At 41.0% G+C, this 18,022-nt stretch overlaps 20 non-coding genes across 20 annotated transcripts; all 20 read right to left on the bottom strand.

Moving 5' to 3' along the window:
• Positions 1–605: 605 nt before the first annotated feature.
• Positions 606–679, bottom strand: trnan-guu (transfer RNA asparagine (anticodon GUU)). The gene has a single exon. It is a non-coding gene; the product is annotated as a tRNA-Asn (tRNA).
• A 614-nt stretch (positions 680–1,293) lies between these two features.
• On the bottom strand, positions 1,294–1,367 carry trnan-guu (transfer RNA asparagine (anticodon GUU)). Its single transcript has one exon. It is a non-coding gene; the product is annotated as a tRNA-Asn (tRNA).
• Positions 1,368–1,973: 606 nt separating this feature from the next.
• On the bottom strand, positions 1,974–2,047 carry trnan-guu (transfer RNA asparagine (anticodon GUU)). The gene has a single exon. It is a non-coding gene; the product is annotated as a tRNA-Asn (tRNA).
• A 1,302-nt stretch (positions 2,048–3,349) lies between these two features.
• Positions 3,350–3,423, bottom strand: trnan-guu (transfer RNA asparagine (anticodon GUU)). The gene has a single exon. It is a non-coding gene; the product is annotated as a tRNA-Asn (tRNA).
• Positions 3,424–4,037: 614 nt separating this feature from the next.
• Positions 4,038–4,111, bottom strand: trnan-guu (transfer RNA asparagine (anticodon GUU)). Its single transcript has one exon. It is a non-coding gene; the product is annotated as a tRNA-Asn (tRNA).
• A 606-nt stretch (positions 4,112–4,717) lies between these two features.
• Positions 4,718–4,791, bottom strand: trnan-guu (transfer RNA asparagine (anticodon GUU)). The gene has a single exon. It is a non-coding gene; the product is annotated as a tRNA-Asn (tRNA).
• Positions 4,792–5,395: 604 nt separating this feature from the next.
• Positions 5,396–5,469, bottom strand: trnan-guu (transfer RNA asparagine (anticodon GUU)). The gene has a single exon. It is a non-coding gene; the product is annotated as a tRNA-Asn (tRNA).
• A 614-nt stretch (positions 5,470–6,083) lies between these two features.
• trnan-guu (transfer RNA asparagine (anticodon GUU)) lies at positions 6,084–6,157 on the bottom strand. The gene has a single exon. It is a non-coding gene; the product is annotated as a tRNA-Asn (tRNA).
• Positions 6,158–6,763: 606 nt separating this feature from the next.
• trnan-guu (transfer RNA asparagine (anticodon GUU)) lies at positions 6,764–6,837 on the bottom strand. The gene has a single exon. It is a non-coding gene; the product is annotated as a tRNA-Asn (tRNA).
• Positions 6,838–8,809: 1,972 nt separating this feature from the next.
• On the bottom strand, positions 8,810–8,883 carry trnan-guu (transfer RNA asparagine (anticodon GUU)). The gene has a single exon. It is a non-coding gene; the product is annotated as a tRNA-Asn (tRNA).
• Positions 8,884–9,497: 614 nt separating this feature from the next.
• trnan-guu (transfer RNA asparagine (anticodon GUU)) lies at positions 9,498–9,571 on the bottom strand. Its single transcript has one exon. It is a non-coding gene; the product is annotated as a tRNA-Asn (tRNA).
• A 614-nt stretch (positions 9,572–10,185) lies between these two features.
• trnan-guu (transfer RNA asparagine (anticodon GUU)) lies at positions 10,186–10,259 on the bottom strand. Its single transcript has one exon. It is a non-coding gene; the product is annotated as a tRNA-Asn (tRNA).
• Positions 10,260–10,865: 606 nt separating this feature from the next.
• On the bottom strand, positions 10,866–10,939 carry trnan-guu (transfer RNA asparagine (anticodon GUU)). Its single transcript has one exon. It is a non-coding gene; the product is annotated as a tRNA-Asn (tRNA).
• Positions 10,940–11,543: 604 nt separating this feature from the next.
• Positions 11,544–11,617, bottom strand: trnan-guu (transfer RNA asparagine (anticodon GUU)). Its single transcript has one exon. It is a non-coding gene; the product is annotated as a tRNA-Asn (tRNA).
• Positions 11,618–12,231: 614 nt separating this feature from the next.
• trnan-guu (transfer RNA asparagine (anticodon GUU)) lies at positions 12,232–12,305 on the bottom strand. Its single transcript has one exon. It is a non-coding gene; the product is annotated as a tRNA-Asn (tRNA).
• Positions 12,306–12,911: 606 nt separating this feature from the next.
• On the bottom strand, positions 12,912–12,985 carry trnan-guu (transfer RNA asparagine (anticodon GUU)). The gene has a single exon. It is a non-coding gene; the product is annotated as a tRNA-Asn (tRNA).
• A 1,972-nt stretch (positions 12,986–14,957) lies between these two features.
• On the bottom strand, positions 14,958–15,031 carry trnan-guu (transfer RNA asparagine (anticodon GUU)). Its single transcript has one exon. It is a non-coding gene; the product is annotated as a tRNA-Asn (tRNA).
• Positions 15,032–15,637: 606 nt separating this feature from the next.
• On the bottom strand, positions 15,638–15,711 carry trnan-guu (transfer RNA asparagine (anticodon GUU)). Its single transcript has one exon. It is a non-coding gene; the product is annotated as a tRNA-Asn (tRNA).
• A 614-nt stretch (positions 15,712–16,325) lies between these two features.
• trnan-guu (transfer RNA asparagine (anticodon GUU)) lies at positions 16,326–16,399 on the bottom strand. The gene has a single exon. It is a non-coding gene; the product is annotated as a tRNA-Asn (tRNA).
• A 614-nt stretch (positions 16,400–17,013) lies between these two features.
• Positions 17,014–17,087, bottom strand: trnan-guu (transfer RNA asparagine (anticodon GUU)). The gene has a single exon. It is a non-coding gene; the product is annotated as a tRNA-Asn (tRNA).
• Between the last annotated feature and the right edge of the window lie 935 nt (positions 17,088–18,022).

Consider the following 18,022-nt stretch of genomic DNA (forward strand, 5'->3'; position numbering starts at 1 on the left):
AAATCACATGTGTCTTGAAAAAAAAGTAATACACCCAAAAAAAACCTGTGCGTTAAATCACCTCGACATTGATGACTTCAAATGTTGATAGAAAGTAGCCGTATTTCATTCCCCACTGATAAATAACATATGATTTAAATTCTTGGGCCCCCTCCCATCAGTCCCTCCTGAATCAACTCCTTTCAACCCTTAACCTTATCTCTGAGCGTATGAATTCTCCTGGGTTCTGGAAAAGGGGAAAAGGGGGGAGCCCCCCTTAAGAACAAGCTTTCCTCTGCCTGTGGCCCCCTTAAATGTTAATTGGTAAAAAAAGATAGCAAAATATGGCTTTTAAGAAAAAAACTATTTCCATGTTATGATCGTAAGACAAGGTGAAATGGATCATATCTAAGCTCCAATATACTTTCAATTCCGAGAAAGCACTTGAGCCAGCTAGCTCTTCTTCCAGACACTCCGTACTCAAGTCAACGGATGTAATTGGTTGGACGGGGAATGACAGAGCAGTTCTATAATATCTACTCTTGGAAACAAAGTTGATTTTTTTCACTTAACAAAGGTTTATGGTATGGGCTGATGCTTGACCTGGTGTTCAGTAAATTTCAGCTCGTCCCTGGGTGGGCTTGAACCACCAACCTTTCGATTAACAGTCGAACGCGCTAACCAATTGCGCCACAGAGACCTATGTATAAAATCACATGTGTCTTGAAAAAAAAGTAATACACCCAAAAAAAACCTGTGCGTTAAATCACCTCGACATTGATGACTTCAAATATTGATAGAAAGTAGCCGTATTTCATTCCCCACTGATAAATAACATATGATTTAAATTCTTGGGCCCCCTCCCATCAGTCCCTCCTGAATCATCTCCTTTCAACCTTTAACCTTATCTCTGAGCGTATGAATTCTCCTGGGTTCTGGAAAAGGGGAAAAGGGGGGAGCCCCCCTTAAGAACAAGCTTTCCTCTGCCTGTGGCCCCCTTAAATGTTGATTGGTAAAAAAAGACAGCAAAATATGGCTTTTAAGAAAAAAACTATTTCCATGTTATGATCGTAAGACAAGGTGAAATGGATCATATCTAAGCTCCAATATACTTTCAATTCCGAGAAAGCACTTGAGCCAGCTAGCTCTTCTTCCAGACACTCCGTACTCAAGTCAACGGAAGTAAATGGTTGGACAGGAAATGACAGAGCAGTTCTATCAAATCTACTCTTGGAAACACAGTTGATTTTTTCCACTTAACAAAGGTTGATGGTATGCGCTGATGCTTGACCTGGTGTTCAGTAAAAAACTGCTCGTCCCTGGGTGGGCTTGAACCACCAACCTTTCGATTAACAGTCGAACGCGCTAACCAATTGCGCCACAGAGACCTATGTTTAAAAACACATGTGTCTTGAAAAAAAAGTAATACACCCAAAAAAAACCTGTGCGTTAAATCACCTCGACATTGATGACTTCAAATGTTGATAGAAAGTAGCCGTATTTCATTCCCCACTGATAAATAACATATGATTTAAATTCTTGGGCCCCCTCCCATCAGTCCCTCCTGAATCAACTCCTTTCAACCCTTAACCTTATCTCTGAGCGTATGAATTCTCCTGGGTTCTGGAAAAGGGGAAAAGGGGGGAGCCCCACAAGCTTTCCTCTGCCTGTGGCCCCCTTAAATGTTAATTGGTAAAAAAAGATAGCAAAATATGGCTTTTAAGAAAAAAACTATTTCCATGTTATGATCATAAGACAAGGTGAAATGGATCATATCTAAGCTCCAATATACTTTCAATTCCGAGAAAGCACTTGAGCCAGCTAGCTCTTCTTCCAGACACTCCGTACTCAAGTCAACGGATGTAATTGGTTGGACGGGGAATGACAGAGCAGTTCTATAAAATCTACTCTTGGAAACACAGTTGATTTTTTTCACTTAACAAAGGTTTATGGGATGGGCTAATGCTTGACCTGGTGTTCAGTAAATATCAGCTCGTCCCTGGGTGGGCTTGAACCACCAACCTTTCGATTAACAGTCGAACGCGCTAACCAATTGCGCCACAGAGACCTACGTATAAAATCACATGTGTCTTGAAAAAAAAGTAATACACCCAAAAAAAACCTGTGCGTTAAATCACCTCGACATTGATGACTTCAAATGTTGATAGAAAGTAGCCGTATTTCATTCCCCACTGATAAATAACATATGATTTAAATTCTTGGGCCCCCTCCCATCAGTCCCTCCTGAATCAACTCCTTTCAACCCTTAACCTTATCTCTGAGCGTATGAATTCTCCTGGGTTCTGGAAAAGGGGAAAAGGGGGGAGCCCCCCTTAAGAACAAGCTTTCCTCTGCCTGTGGCCCCCTTAAATGTTAATTGGTAAAAAAAGATAGCAAAATATGGCTTTTAAGAAAAAAACTATTTCCATGTTATGATCGTAAGACAAGGTGAAATGGATCATATCTAAGCTCCAATATACTTTCAATTCCGAGAAAGCACTTGAGCCAGCTAGCTCTTCTTCCAGACACTCCGTACTCAAGTCAACGGATGTAATTGGTTGGACGGGGAATGACAGAGCAGTTCTATAATATCTACTCTTGGAAACAAAGTTGATTTTTTTCACTTAACAAAGGTTTATGGTATGGGCTGATGCTTGACCTGGTGTTCAGTAAATATCAGCTCGTCCCTGGGTGGGCTTGAACCACCAACCTATCGATTAACAGTCGAACGCGCTAACCAATTGCGCCACAGAGACCTATGTATAAAATCACATGTGTCTTGAAAAAAAAGTAATACACCCAAAAAAAACCTGTGCGTTAAATCACCTCGACATTGATGACTTCAAATGTTGATAGAAAGTAGCCGTATTTCATTCCCCACTGATAAATAACATATGATTTAAATTCTTGGGCCCCCTCCCATCAGTCCCTCCTGAATCAACTCCTTTCAACCCTTAACCTTATCTCTGAGCGTATGAATTCTCCTGGGTTCTGGAAAAGGGGAAAAGGGGGGAGCCCCCCTTAAGAACAAGCTTTCCTCTGCCTGTGGCCCCCTTAAATGTTAATTGGTAAAAAAAGATAGCAAAATATGGCTTTTAAGAAAAAAACTATTTCCATGTTATGATCGTAAGACAAGGTGAAATGGATCATATCTAAGCTCCAATATACTTTCAATTCCGAGAAAGCACTTGAGCCAGCTAGCTCTTCTTCCAGACACTCCGTACTCAAGTCAACGGATGTAATTGGTTGGACGGGGAATGACAGAGCAGTTCTATAATATCTACTCTTGGAAACAAAGTTGATTTTTTTCACTTAACAAAGGTTTATGGTATGGGCTGATGCTTGACCTGGTGTTCAGTAAATTTCAGCTCGTCCCTGGGTGGGCTTGAACCACCAACCTTTCGATTAACAGTCGAACGCGCTAACCAATTGCGCCACAGAGACCTATGTATAAAATCACATGTGTCTTGAAAAAAAAGTAATACACCCAAAAAAAACCTGTGCGTTAAATCACCTCGACATTGATGACTTCAAATATTGATAGAAAGTAGCCGTATTTCATTCCCCACTGATAAATAACATATGATTTAAATTCTTGGGCCCCCTCCCATCAGTCCCTCCTGAATCATCTCCTTTCAACCTTTAACCTTATCTCTGAGCGTATGAATTCTCCTGGGTTCTGGAAAAGGGGAAAAGGGGGGAGCCCCCCTTAAGAACAAGCTTTCCTCTGCCTGTGGCCCCCTTAAATGTTGATTGGTAAAAAAAGACAGCAAAATATGGCTTTTAAGAAAAAAACTATTTCCATGTTATGATCGTAAGACAAGGTGAAATGGATCATATCTAAGCTCCAATATACTTTCAATTCCGAGAAAGCACTTGAGCCAGCTAGCTCTTCTTCCAGACACTCCGTACTCAAGTCAACGGAAGTAAATGGTTGGACAGGAAATGACAGAGCAGTTCTATCAAATCTACTCTTGGAAACACAGTTGATTTTTTCCACTTAACAAAGGTTGATGGTATGCGCTGATGCTTGACCTGGTGTTCAGTAAAAAACTGCTCGTCCCTGGGTGGGCTTGAACCACCAACCTTTCGATTAACAGTCGAACGCGCTAACCAATTGCGCCACAGAGACCTATGTTTAAAAACACATGTGTCTTGAAAAAAAAGTAATACACCCAAAAAAAACCTGTGCGTTAAATCACCTCGACATTGATGACTTCAAATGTTGATAGAAAGTAGCCGTATTTCATTCCCCACTGATAAATAACATATGATTTAAATTCTTGGGCCCCCTCCCATCAGTCCCTCCTGAATCAACTCCTTTCAACCCTTAACCTTATCTCTGAGCGTATGAATTCTCCTGGGTTCTGGAAAAGGGGAAAAGGGGGGAGCCCCACAAGCTTTCCTCTGCCTGTGGCCCCCTTAAATGTTAATTGGTAAAAAAAGATAGCAAAATATGGCTTTTAAGAAAAAAACTATTTCCATGTTATGATCATAAGACAAGGTGAAATGGATCATATCTAAGCTCCAATATACTTTCAATTCCGAGAAAGCACTTGAGCCAGCTAGCTCTTCTTCCAGACACTCCGTACTCAAGTCAACGGATGTAATTGGTTGGACGGGGAATGACAGAGCAGTTCTATAAAATCTACTCTTGGAAACACAGTTGATTTTTTTCACTTAACAAAGGTTTATGGTATGGGCTGATGCTTGACCTGGTGTTCAGTAAATATCAGCTCGTCCCTGGGTGGGCTTGAACCACCAACCTTTCGATTAACAGTCGAACGCGCTAACCAATTGCGCCACAGAGACCTATGTATAAAATCACATGTGTCTTGAAAAAAAAGTAATACACCCAAAAAAAACCTGTGCGTTAAATCACCTCGACATTGATGACTTCAAATGTTGATAGAAAGTAGCCGTATTTCATTCCCCACTGATAAATAACAAATGATTTAAATTCTTGGGCCCCCTCCCATCAGTCCCTCCTGAATCAACTCCTTTCAACCCTTGACCTTATCTCTGAGCGTATGAATTCTCCTGGGTTCTGGAAAAGGGGAAAAGGGGGGAGCCCCCCTTAAGAACAAGCTTTCCTCTGCCTGAAATGTTAATTGGTAAAAAAAGATAGCAAAATATGGCTTTTAAGAAAAAAACTATTTCCATGTTATGATCGTAAGACAAGGTGAAATGGATCATATCTAAGCTCCAATATACTTTCAATTCCGAGAAAGCACTTGAGCCAGCTAGCTCTTCTTCCAGACACTCCGTACTCAAGTCAACGGATGTAATTGGTTGGACGGGGAATGACAGAGCAGTTCTATAATATCTACTCTTGGAAACAAAGTTGATTTTTTTCACTTAACAAAGGTTTATGGTATGGGCTGATGCTTGACCTGGTGTTCAGTAAATATCAGCTCGTCCCTGGGTGGGCTTGAACCACCAACCTTTCGATTAACAGTCGAACGCGCTAACCAATTGCGCCACAGAGACCTATGTATAAAATCACATGTGTCTTGAAAAAAAAGTAATACACCCAAAAAAAACCTGTGCGTTAAATCACCTCGACATTGATGACTTCAAATATTGATAGAAAGTAGCCGTATTTCATTCCCCACTGATAAATAACATATGATTTAAATTCTTGGGCCCCCTCCCATCAGTCCCTCCTGAATCATCTCCTTTCAACCTTTAACCTTATCTCTGAGCGTATGAATTCTCCTGGGTTCTGGAAAAGGGGAAAAGGGGGGAGCCCCCCTTAAGAACAAGCTTTCCTCTGCCTGTGGCCCCCTTAAATGTTGATTGGTAAAAAAAGACAGCAAAATATGGCTTTTAAGAAAAAAACTATTTCCATGTTATGATCGTAAGACAAGGTGAAATGGATCATATCTAAGCTCCAATATACTTTCAATTCCGAGAAAGCACTTGAGCCAGCTAGCTCTTCTTCCAGACACTCCGTACTCAAGTCAACGGAAGTAAATGGTTGGACAGGAAATGACAGAGCAGTTCTATCAAATCTACTCTTGGAAACACAGTTGATTTTTTCCACTTAACAAAGGTTGATGGTATGCGCTGATGCTTGACCTGGTGTTCAGTAAAAAACTGCTCGTCCCTGGGTGGGCTTGAACCACCAACCTTTCGATTAACAGTCGAACGCGCTAACCAATTGCGCCACAGAGACCTATGTTTAAAAACACATGTGTCTTGAAAAAAAAGTAATACACCCAAAAAAAACCTGTGCGTTAAATCACCTCGACATTGATGACTTCAAATGTTGATAGAAAGTAGCCGTATTTCATTCCCCACTGATAAATAACATATGATTTAAATTCTTGGGCCCCCTCCCATCAGTCCCTCCTGAATCAACTCCTTTCAACCCTTAACCTTATCTCTGAGCGTATGAATTCTCCTGGGTTCTGGAAAAGGGGAAAAGGGGGGAGCCCCACAAGCTTTCCTCTGCCTGTGGCCCCCTTAAATGTTAATTGGTAAAAAAAGATAGCAAAATATGGCTTTTAAGAAAAAAACTATTTCCATGTTATGATCATAAGACAAGGTGAAATGGATCATATCTAAGCTCCAATATACTTTCAATTCCGAGAAAGCACTTGAGCCAGCTAGCTCTTCTTCCAGACACTCCGTACTCAAGTCAACGGATGTAATTGGTTGGACGGGGAATGACAGAGCAGTTCTATAAAATCTACTCTTCGAAACACAGTTGATTTTTTTCACTTAACAAAGGTTTATGGTATGGGCTGATGCTTGACCTGGTGTTCAGTAAATATCAGCTCGTCCCTGGGTGGGCTTGAACCACCAACCTTTCGATTAACAGTCGAACGCGCTAACCAATTGCGCCACAGAGACCTATGTATAAAATCACATGTGTCTTGAAAAAAAAGTAATACACCCAAAAAAAACCTGTGCGTTAAATCACCTCGACATTGATGACTTCAAATGTTGATAGAAAGTAGCCGTATTTCATTCCCCACTGATAAATAACAAATGATTTAAATTCTTGGGCCCCCTCCCATCAGTCCCTCCTGAATCAACTCCTTTCAACCCTTGACCTTATCTCTGAGCGTATGAATTCTCCTGGGTTCTGGAAAAGGGGAAAAGGGGGGAGCCCCCCTTAAGAACAAGCTTTCCTCTGCCTGAAATGTTAATTGGTAAAAAAAGATAGCAAAATATGGCTTTTAAGAAAAAAACTATTTCCATGTTATGATCGTAAGACAAGGTGAAATGGATCATATCTAAGCTCCAATATACTTTCAATTCCGAGAAAGCACTTGAGCCAGCTAGCTCTTCTTACAGACACTCCGTACTCAAGTCAACGGATGTAATTGGTTGGACGGGGAATGACAGAGCAGTTCTATAAAATCTACTCTTGGAAACACAGTTGATTTTTTTCACTTAACAAAGGTTTATGGTATGGGCTGATGCTTGACCTGGTGTTCAGTAAATATCAGCTCGTCCCTGAGTGGGCTTGAACCACCAACCTTTCGATTAACAGTCGAACGCGCTAACCAATTGCGCCACAGAGACCTATGTATAAAATCACATGTGTCTTGAAAAAAAAGTAATACACCCAAAAAAAACCTGTGCGTTAAATCACCTCGACATTGATGACTTCAAATGTTGATAGAAAGTAGCCGTATTTCATTCCCCACTGATAAATAACATATGATTTAAATTCTTGGGCCCCCTCCCATCAGTCCCTCCTGAATCAACTCCTTTCAACCCTTAACCTTATCTCTGAGCGTATGAATTCTCCTGGGTTCTGGAAAAGGGGAAAAGGGGGGAGCCCCCCTTAAGAACAAGCTTTCCTCTGCCTGTGGCCCCCTTAAATGTTAATTGGTAAAAAAAGATAGCAAAATATGGCTTTTAAGAAAAAAACTATTTCCATGTTATGATCGTAAGACAAGGTGAAATGGATCATATCTAAGCTCCAATATACTTTCAATTCCGAGAAAGCACTTGAGCCAGCTAGCTCTTCTTCCAGACACTCCGTACTCAAGTCAACGGATGTAATTGGTTGGACGGGGAATGACAGAGCAGTTCTATAAAATCTACTCTTGGAAACACAGTTGATTTTTTTCACTTAACAAAGGTTTATGGTATGGGCTGATGCTTGACCTGGTGTTCAGTAAATATCAGCTCGTCCCTGGGTGGGCTTGAACCACCAACCTTGCGATTAACAGTCGAACGCGCTAACCAATTGCGCCACAGAGACCTATGTTTAAAAACACATGTGTCTTGAAAAAAAAGTAATACACCCAAAAAAAACCTGTGCGTTAAATCACCTCGACATTGATGACTTCAAATGTTGATAGAAAGTAGCCGTATTTCATTCCCCACTGATAAATAACATATGATTTAAATTCTTGGGCCCCCTCCCATCAGTCCCTCCTGAATCAACTCCTTTCAACCCTTAACCTTATCTCTGAGCGTATGAATTCTCCTGGGTTCTGGAAAAGGGGAAAAGGGGGGAGCCCCACAAGCTTTCCTCTGCCTGTGGCCCCCTTAAATGTTAATTGGTAAAAAAAGATAGCAAAATATGGCTTTTAAGAAAAAAACTATTTCCATGTTATGATCGTAAGACAAGGTGAAATGGATCATATCTAAGCTCCAATATACTTTCAATTCCGAGAAAGCACTTGAGCCAGCTAGCTCTTCTTCCAGACACTCCGTACTCAAGTCAACGGATGTAATTGGTTGGACGGGGAATGACAGAGCAGTTCTATAAAATCTACTCTTGGAAACACAGTTGATTTTATTCACTTAACAAAGGTTTATGGTATGGGCTAATGCTTGACCTGGTGTTCAGTAAATATCAGCTCGTCCCTGGGTGGGCTTGAACCACCAACCTTTCGATTAACAGTCGAACGCGCTAACCAATTGCGCCACAGAGACCTATGTATAAAATCACATGTGTCTTGAAAAAAAAGTAATACACCCAAAAAAAACCTGTGCGTTAAATCACCTCGACATTGATGACTTCAAATGTTGATAGAAAGTAGCCGTATTTCATTCCCCACTGATAAATAACATATGATTTAAATTCTTGGGCCCCCTCCCATCAGTCCCTCCTGAATCAACTCCTTTCAACCCTTAACCTTATCTCTGAGCGTATGAATTCTCCTGGGTTCTGGAAAAGGGGAAAAGGGGGGAGCCCCCCTTAAGAACAAGCTTTCCTCTGCCTGTGGCCCCCTTAAATGTTAATTGGTAAAAAAAGATAGCAAAATATGGCTTTTAAGAAAAAAACTATTTCCATGTTATGATCGTAAGACAAGGTGAAATGGATCATATCTAAGCTCCAATATACTTTCAATTCCGAGAAAGCACTTGAGCCAGCTAGCTCTTCTTCCAGACACTCCGTACTCAAGTCAACGGATGTAATTGGTTGGACGGGGAATGACAGAGCAGTTCTATAATATCTACTCTTGGAAACAAAGTTGATTTTTTTCACTTAACAAAGGTTTATGGTATGGGCTGATGCTTGACCTGGTGTTCAGTAAATTTCAGCTCGTCCCTGGGTGGGCTTGAACCACCAACCTTTCGATTAACAGTCGAACGCGCTAACCAATTGCGCCACAGAGACCTATGTATAAAATCACATGTGTCTTGAAAAAAAAGTAATACACCCAAAAAAAACCTGTGCGTTAAATCACCTCGACATTGATGACTTCAAATATTGATAGAAAGTAGCCGTATTTCATTCCCCACTGATAAATAACATATGATTTAAATTCTTGGGCCCCCTCCCATCAGTCCCTCCTGAATCATCTCCTTTCAACCTTTAACCTTATCTCTGAGCGTATGAATTCTCCTGGGTTCTGGAAAAGGGGAAAAGGGGGGAGCCCCCCTTAAGAACAAGCTTTCCTCTGCCTGTGGCCCCCTTAAATGTTGATTGGTAAAAAAAGACAGCAAAATATGGCTTTTAAGAAAAAAACTATTTCCATGTTATGATCGTAAGACAAGGTGAAATGGATCATATCTAAGCTCCAATATACTTTCAATTCCGAGAAAGCACTTGAGCCAGCTAGCTCTTCTTCCAGACACTCCGTACTCAAGTCAACGGAAGTAAATGGTTGGACAGGAAATGACAGAGCAGTTCTATCAAATCTACTCTTGGAAACACAGTTGATTTTTTCCACTTAACAAAGGTTGATGGTATGCGCTGATGCTTGACCTGGTGTTCAGTAAAAAACTGCTCGTCCCTGGGTGGGCTTGAACCACCAACCTTTCGATTAACAGTCGAACGCGCTAACCAATTGCGCCACAGAGACCTATGTTTAAAAACACATGTGTCTTGAAAAAAAAGTAATACACCCAAAAAAAACCTGTGCGTTAAATCACCTCGACATTGATGACTTCAAATGTTGATAGAAAGTAGCCGTATTTCATTCCCCACTGATAAATAACATATGATTTAAATTCTTGGGCCCCCTCCCATCAGTCCCTCCTGAATCAACTCCTTTCAACCCTTAACCTTATCTCTGAGCGTATGAATTCTCCTGGGTTCTGGAAAAGGGGAAAAGGGGGGAGCCCCACAAGCTTTCCTCTGCCTGTGGCCCCCTTAAATGTTAATTGGTAAAAAAAGATAGCAAAATATGGCTTTTAAGAAAAAAACTATTTCCATGTTATGATCATAAGACAAGGTGAAATGGATCATATCTAAGCTCCAATATACTTTCAATTCCGAGAAAGCACTTGAGCCAGCTAGCTCTTCTTCCAGACACTCCGTACTCAAGTCAACGGATGTAATTGGTTGGACGGGGAATGACAGAGCAGTTCTATAAAATCTACTCTTCGAAACACAGTTGATTTTTTTCACTTAACAAAGGTTTATGGTATGGGCTGATGCTTGACCTGGTGTTCAGTAAATATCAGCTCGTCCCTGGGTGGGCTTGAACCACCAACCTTTCGATTAACAGTCGAACGCGCTAACCAATTGCGCCACAGAGACCTATGTATAAAATCACATGTGTCTTGAAAAAAAAGTAATACACCCAAAAAAAACCTGTGCGTTAAATCACCTCGACATTGATGACTTCAAATGTTGATAGAAAGTAGCCGTATTTCATTCCCCACTGATAAATAACAAATGATTTAAATTCTTGGGCCCCCTCCCATCAGTCCCTCCTGAATCAACTCCTTTCAACCCTTGACCTTATCTCTGAGCGTATGAATTCTCCTGGGTTCTGGAAAAGGGGAAAAGGGGGGAGCCCCCCTTAAGAACAAGCTTTCCTCTGCCTGAAATGTTAATTGGTAAAAAAAGATAGCAAAATATGGCTTTTAAGAAAAAAACTATTTCCATGTTATGATCGTAAGACAAGGTGAAATGGATCATATCTAAGCTCCAATATACTTTCAATTCCGAGAAAGCACTTGAGCCAGCTAGCTCTTCTTCCAGACACTCCGTACTCAAGTCAACGGATGTAATTGGTTGGACGGGGAATGACAGAGCAGTTCTATAATATCTACTCTTGGAAACAAAGTTGATTTTTTTCACTTAACAAAGGTTTATGGTATGGGCTGATGCTTGACCTGGTGTTCAGTAAATATCAGCTCGTCCCTGGGTGGGCTTGAACCACCAACCTTTCGATTAACAGTCGAACGCGCTAACCAATTGCGCCACAGAGACCTATGTATAAAATCACATGTGTCTTGAAAAAAAAGTAATACACCCAAAAAAAACCTGTGCGTTAAATCACCTCGACATTGATGACTTCAAATATTGATAGAAAGTAGCCGTATTTCATTCCCCACTGATAAATAACATATGATTTAAATTCTTGGGCCCCCTCCCATCAGTCCCTCCTGAATCATCTCCTTTCAACCTTTAACCTTATCTCTGAGCGTATGAATTCTCCTGGGTTCTGGAAAAGGGGAAAAGGGGGGAGCCCCCCTTAAGAACAAGCTTTCCTCTGCCTGTGGCCCCCTTAAATGTTGATTGGTAAAAAAAGACAGCAAAATATGGCTTTTAAGAAAAAAACTATTTCCATGTTATGATCGTAAGACAAGGTGAAATGGATCATATCTAAGCTCCAATATACTTTCAATTCCGAGAAAGCACTTGAGCCAGCTAGCTCTTCTTCCAGACACTCCGTACTCAAGTCAACGGAAGTAAATGGTTGGACAGGAAATGACAGAGCAGTTCTATCAAATCTACTCTTGGAAACACAGTTGATTTTTTCCACTTAACAAAGGTTGATGGTATGCGCTGATGCTTGACCTGGTGTTCAGTAAAAAACTGCTCGTCCCTGGGTGGGCTTGAACCACCAACCTTTCGATTAACAGTCGAACGCGCTAACCAATTGCGCCACAGAGACCTATGTTTAAAAACACATGTGTCTTGAAAAAAAAGTAATACACCCAAAAAAAACCTGTGCGTTAAACCACCTCGACATTGATGACTTCAAATGTTGATAGAAAGTAGCCGTATTTCATTCCCCACTGATAAATAACATATGATTTAAATTCTTGGGCCCCCTCCCATCAGTCCCTCCTGAATCAACTCCTTTCAACCCTTAACCTTATCTCTGAGCGTATGAATTCTCCTGGGTTCTGGAAAAGGGGAAAAGGGGGGAGCCCCACAAGCTTTCCTCTGCCTGTGGCCCCCTTAAATGTTAATTGGTAAAAAAAGATAGCAAAATATGGCTTTTAAGAAAAAAACTATTTCCATGTTATGATCATAAGACAAGGTGAAATGGATCATATCTAAGCTCCAATATACTTTCAATTCCGAGAAAGCACTTGAGCCAGCTAGCTCTTCTTCCAGACACTCCGTACTCAAGTCAACGGATGTAATTGGTTGGACGGGGAATGACAGAGCAGTTCTATAAAATCTACTCTTCGAAACACAGTTGATTTTTTTCACTTAACAAAGGTTTATGGTATGGGCTGATGCTTGACCTGGTGTTCAGTAAATATCAGCTCGTCCCTGGGTGGGCTTGAACCACCAACCTTTCGATTAACAGTCGAACGCGCTAACCAATTGCGCCACAGAGACCTATGTATAAAATCACATGTGTCTTGAAAAAAAAGTAATACACCCAAAAAAAACCTGTGCGTTAAATCACCTCGACATTGATGACTTCAAATGTTGATAGAAAGTAGCCGTATTTCATTCCCCACTGATAAATAACAAATGATTTAAATTCTTGGGCCCCCTCCCATCAGTCCCTCCTGAATCAACTCCTTTCAACCCTTGACCTTATCTCTGAGCGTATGAATTCTCCTGGGTTCTGGAAAAGGGGAAAAGGGGGGAGCCCCCCTTAAGAACAAGCTTTCCTCTGCCTGAAATGTTAATTGGTAAAAAAAGATAGCAAAATATGGCTTTTAAGAAAAAAACTATTTCCATGTTATGATCGTAAGACAAGGTGAAATGGATCATATCTAAGCTCCAATATACTTTCAATTCCGAGAAAGCACTTGAGCCAGCTAGCTCTTCTTACAGACACTCCGTACTCAAGTCAACGGATGTAATTGGTTGGACGGGGAATGACAGAGCAGTTCTATAAAATCTACTCTTGGAAACACAGTTGATTTTTTTCACTTAACAAAGGTTTATGGTATGGGCTGATGCTTGACCTGGTGTTCAGTAAATATCAGCTCGTCCCTGAGTGGGCTTGAACCACCAACCTTTCGATTAACAGTCGAACGCGCTAACCAATTGCGCCACAGAGACCTATGTATAAAATCACATGTGTCTTGAAAAAAAAGTAATACACCCAAAAAAAACCTGTGCGTTAAATCACCTCGACATTGATGACTTCAAATGTTGATAGAAAGTAGCCGTATTTCATTCCCCACTGATAAATAACATATGATTTAAATTCTTGGGCCCCCTCCCATCAGTCCCTCCTGAATCAACTCCTTTCAACCCTTAACCTTATCTCTGAGCGTATGAATTCTCCTGGGTTCTGGAAAAGGGGAAAAGGGGGGAGCCCCCCTTAAGAACAAGCTTTCCTCTGCCTGTGGCCCCCTTAAATGTTAATTGGTAAAAAAAGATAGCAAAATATGGCTTTTAAGAAAAAAACTATTTCCATGTTATGATCGTAAGACAAGGTGAAATGGATCATATCTAAGCTCCAATATACTTTCAATTCCGAGAAAGCACTTGAGCCAGCTAGCTCTTCTTCCAGACACTCCGTACTCAAGTCAACGGATGTAATTGGTTGGACGGGGAATGACAGAGCAGTTCTATAAAATCTACTCTTGGAAACACAGTTGATTTTTTTCACTTAACAAAGGTTTATGGTATGGGCTGATGCTTGACCTGGTGTTCAGTAAATATCAGCTCGTCCCTGGGTGGGCTTGAACCACCAACCTTGCGATTAACAGTCGAACGCGCTAACCAATTGCGCCACAGAGACCTATGTTTAAAAACACATGTGTCTTGAAAAAAAAGTAATACACCCAAAAAAAACCTGTGCGTTAAATCACCTCGACATTGATGACTTCAAATGTTGATAGAAAGTAGCCGTATTTCATTCCCCACTGATAAATAACATATGATTTAAATTCTTGGGCCCCCTCCCATCAGTCCCTCCTGAATCAACTCCTTTCAACCCTTAACCTTATCTCTGAGCGTATGAATTCTCCTGGGTTCTGGAAAAGGGGAAAAGGGGGGAGCCCCACAAGCTTTCCTCTGCCTGTGGCCCCCTTAAATGTTAATTGGTAAAAAAAGATAGCAAAATATGGCTTTTAAGAAAAAAACTATTTCCATGTTATGATCGTAAGACAAGGTGAAATGGATCATATCTAAGCTCCAATATACTTTCAATTCCGAGAAAGCACTTGAGCCAGCTAGCTCTTCTTCCAGACACTCCGTACTCAAGTCAACGGATGTAATTGGTTGGACGGGGAATGACAGAGCAGTTCTATAAAATCTACTCTTGGAAACACAGTTGATTTTTTTCACTTAACAAAGGTTTATGGTATGGGCTGATGCTTGACCTGGTGTTCAGTAAATATCAGCTCGTCCCTGGGTGGGCTTGAACCACCAACCTTTCGATTAACAGTCGAACGCGCTAACCAATTGCGCCACAGAGACCTATGTTTAAAAACACATGTGTCTTGAAAAAAAAGTAATACACCCAAAAAAAACCTGTGCGTTAAATCACCTCGACATTGATGACTTCAAATGTTGATAGAAAGTAGCCGTATTTCATTCCCCACTGATAAATAACATATGATTTAAATTCTTGGGCCCCCTCCCATCAGTCCCTCCTGAATCAACTCCTTTCAACCCTTAACCTTATCTCTGAGCGTATGAATTCTCCTGGGTTCTGGAAAAGGGGAAAAGGGGGGAGCCCCACAAGCTTTCCTCTGCCTGTGGCCCCCTTAAATGTTAATTGGTAAAAAAAGATAGCAAAATATGGCTTTTAAGAAAAAAACTATTTCCATGTTATGATCGTAAGACAAGGTGAAATGGATCATATCTAAGCTCCAATATACTTTCAATTCCGAGAAAGCACTTGAGCCAGCTAGCTCTTCTTCCAGACACTCCGTACTCAAGTCAACGGATGTAATTGGTTGGACGGGGAATGACAGAGCAGTTCTATAAAATCTACTCTTGGAAACACAGTTGATTTTTTTCACTTAACAAAGGTTTATGGTATGGGCTAATGCTTGACCTGGTGTTCAGTAAATATCAGCTCGTCCCTGGGTGGGCTTGAACCACCAACCTTTCGATTAACAGTCGAACGCGCTAACCAATTGCGCCACAGAGACCTATGTATAAAATCACATGTGTCTTGAAAAAAAAGTAATACACCCAAAAAAAACCTGTGCGTTAAATCACCTCGACATTGATGACTTCAAATATTGATAGAAAGTAGCCGTATTTCATTCCCCACTGATAAATAACATATGATTTAAATTCTTGGGCCCCCTCCCATCAGTCCCTCCTGAATCATCTCCTTTCAACCTTTAACCTTATCTCTGAGCGTATGAATTCTCCTGGGTTCTGGAAAAGGGGAAAAGGGGGGAGCCCCCCTTAAGAACAAGCTTTCCTCTGCCTGTGGCCCCCTTAAATGTTGATTGGTAAAAAAAGACAGCAAAATATGGCTTTTAAGAAAAAAACTATTTCCATGTTATGATCGTAAGACAAGGTGAAATGGATCATATCTAAGCTCCAATATACTTTCAATTCCGAGAAAGCACTTGAGCCAGCTAGCTCTTCTTCCAGACACTCCGTACTCAAGTCAACGGAAGTAAATGGTTGGACAGGAAATGACAGAGCAGTTCTATCAAATCTACTCTTGGAAACACAGTTGATTTTTTCCACTTAACAAAGGTTGATGGTATGCGCTGATGCTTGACCTGGTGTTCAGTAAAAAACTGCTCGTCCCTGGGTGGGCTTGAACCACCAACCTTTCGATTAACAGTCGAACGCGCTAACCAATTGCGCCACAGAGACCTATGTTTAAAAACACATGTGTCTTGAAAAAAAAGTAATACACCCAAAAAAAACCTGTGCGTTAAATCACCTCGACATTGATGACTTCAAATGTTGATAGAAAGTAGCCGTATTTCATTCCCCACTGATAAATAACATATGATTTAAATTCTTGGGCCCCCTCCCATCAGTCCCTCCTGAATCAACTCCTTTCAACCCTTAACCTTATCTCTGAGCGTATGAATTCTCCTGGGTTCTGGAAAAGGGGAAAAGGGGGGAGCCCCCCTTAAGAACAAGCTTTCCTCTGCCTGTGGCCCCCTTAAATGTTAATTGGTAAAAAAAGATAGCAAAATATGGCTTTTAAGAAAAAAACTATTTCCATGTTATGATCGTAAGACAAGGTGAAATGGATCATATCTAAGCTCCAATATACTTTCAATTCCGAGAAAGCACTTGAGCCAGCTAGCTCTTCTTCCAGACACTCCGTACTCAAGTCAACGGATGTAATTGGTTGGACGGGGAATGACAGAGCAGTTCTATAATATCTACTCTTGGAAACAAAGTTGATTTTTTTCACTTAACAAAGGTTTATGGTATGGGCTGATGCTTGACCTGGTGTTCAGTAAATTTCAGCTCGTCCCTGGGTGGGCTTGAACCACCAACCTTTCGATTAACAGTCGAACGCGCTAACCAATTGCGCCACAGAGACCTATGTATAAAATCACATGTGTCTTGAAAAAAAAGTAATACACCCAAAAAAAACCTGTGCGTTAAATCACCTCGACATTGATGACTTCAAATATTGATAGAAAGTAGCCGTATTTCATTCCCCACTGATAAATAACATATGATTTAAATTCTTGGGCCCCCTCCCATCAGTCCCTCCTGAATCATCTCCTTTCAACCTTTAACCTTATCTCTGAGCGTATGAATTCTCCTGGGTTCTGGAAAAGGGGAAAAGGGGGGAGCCCCCCTTAAGAACAAGCTTTCCTCTGCCTGTGGCCCCCTTAAATGTTGATTGGTAAAAAAAGACAGCAAAATATGGCTTTTAAGAAAAAAACTATTTCCATGTTATGATCGTAAGACAAGGTGAAATGGATCATATCTAAGCTCCAATATACTTTCAATTCCGAGAAAGCACTTGAGCCAGCTAGCTCTTCTTCCAGACACTCCGTACTCAAGTCAACGGAAGTAAATGGTTGGACAGGAAATGACAGAGCAGTTCTATCAAATCTACTCTTGGAAACACAGTTGATTTTTTCCACTTAACAAAGGTTGATGGTATGCGCTGATGCTTGACCTGGTGTTCAGTAAAAAACTGCTCGTCCCTGGGTGGGCTTGAACCACCAACCTTTCGATTAACAGTCGAACGCGCTAACCAATTGCGCCACAGAGACCTATGTTTAAAAACACATGTGTCTTGAAAAAAAAGTAATACACCCAAAAAAAACCTGTGCGTTAAACCACCTCGACATTGATGACTTCAAATGTTGATAGAAAGTAGCCGTATTTCATTCCCCACTGATAAATAACATATGATTTAAATTCTTGGGCCCCCTCCCATCAGTCCCTCCTGAATCAACTCCTTTCAACCCTTAACCTTATCTCTGAGCGTATGAATTCTCCTGGGTTCTGGAAAAGGGG

This window comes from Gadus macrocephalus, chromosome 8, assembly GCF_031168955.1.
Source record: "Gadus macrocephalus chromosome 8, ASM3116895v1".
NCBI classification, from domain to species: Eukaryota; Metazoa; Chordata; class Actinopteri; order Gadiformes; family Gadidae; genus Gadus; species Gadus macrocephalus.